Below are 1,503 nucleotides of genomic sequence, written 5' to 3' on the forward strand. Positions count from 1 at the left end.
GTGTGGGGTAACATCCTTTCCTCCCGATAAGACAATCACCCCGGTCAGGCCGCCCAGAGGGAGGGGGGCCCGGGCGATAGGAGTTTGAGATTTTGTGCAAAACCTGACCTCGCAGAGAATTCTTTAACAGAGAGAGAGAGAGACGGGGATCTTCCTACTTCTTGCTGCTGCCCCAATTCTGCCAGCTGCCCCCCAGGACAACAGCCGGGGGGTACTCCTGGGGGCCTCGGTTTAGGGGGGACTGGGGTGGGGCAAGCATCGCCCAAAATTGTCCTATTTCACCCCAAGAAGCCAGCGTCTTGGAGAACCGAGACCCACCTCAAGGGGACACGCCTGTAAGTTGAGGTTTCTCATCTCTGGGGCGGTGATGGGGTTTGGGTGTGTTTGGGGGGGACACAGGGTGTTTGAAATCATAAAGCGAAGGCAGCCCGGCCGGTGTGGCTCAGTGGGTAGAGCGCCGGCCTGTGGACTGAAGGGTCCCGGGTTCGATTCCCGGTCAAGGGCATGGACCTGGGTTGCGGGCACATCCCCAGTGGGGGGCGTGCAGGAGGCAGCCGATCGATGATAAAATAAAATATATTTATTTCTCATCATCGATGTTTCTAACTCTCTATCCCTCCTATTTCACCCCAAGAAGCCAGCGTCTTGGAGAACCGAGACCCACCTCAAGGGGACACGCCTGTAAGTTGAGGTTTCTCATCTCTGGGGCGGTGATGGGGTTTGGGTGTGTTTGGGGGGGACACAGGGTGTTTGAAATCATAAAGCGAAGGCAGCCCGGCCGGTGTGGCTCAGTGGGTAGAGCGCCACCTCGGAACCAGGAGGTCAGGGTTCGATTCCCGGTCAGGGCACAGGCCGGGGCTGTGGGCTCCATCCCCAGTGGGGGCCGTGCAGGCGGCAGCCGATCGATGATTCTCTCTCATCACTGATGTTTCTCTCTCTCCCCCTCTCCCTTCCTCTCTGAAGTCACTAAAAATATTATTTTAAAAAAAGAAAACGCGCCTGGGTGTATCGAGTCCCCTAAGCATAAAAAAAAATTGGACATTTGCATAAAGTGCATTTGCATAAAATACATTTGCGTAAAGGGCATTTGCATAAAGGGCATTTGCATGGGTGTGTCTTGGTCTGGTTGTTGTTAAACCTCATCTTAGGGCCGGGGGAGGGGGTGGAGCCCGCAACCCGGGGACATGCCCTTGATGGGATTTGAACCCGGGACCCTTCCGTCTGCAGGCTGATGCTCTAGCCACTGAGCCACACTGGCCCAGGCAGGAAATTTCCATCGGTAACGGATTCTCTGTGCGAGGGATCGGGCTGCTCTCTCAGAGAGACAGATCTTATCCCGCCGGGGGCCTTATCGCCGGGGCCAGACACGCCTGTGACCCACTATTTCCTCCCCTCCCCGGCCCAGAACCGTCCGTCCTCCGGCAACTTGAAGCTCAAAGACCTTTTCTTTGTTTAGAATTTGAACAATTTATAAATATTAGAGGCCCCGGTGCACAAATTCGG

The sequence above is a fragment of the Myotis davidii genome, unplaced genomic scaffold (genome assembly GCF_000327345.1).
Source record: "Myotis davidii unplaced genomic scaffold, ASM32734v1 scaffold553, whole genome shotgun sequence".
Classification (NCBI taxonomy): domain Eukaryota; kingdom Metazoa; phylum Chordata; class Mammalia; order Chiroptera; family Vespertilionidae; genus Myotis; species Myotis davidii.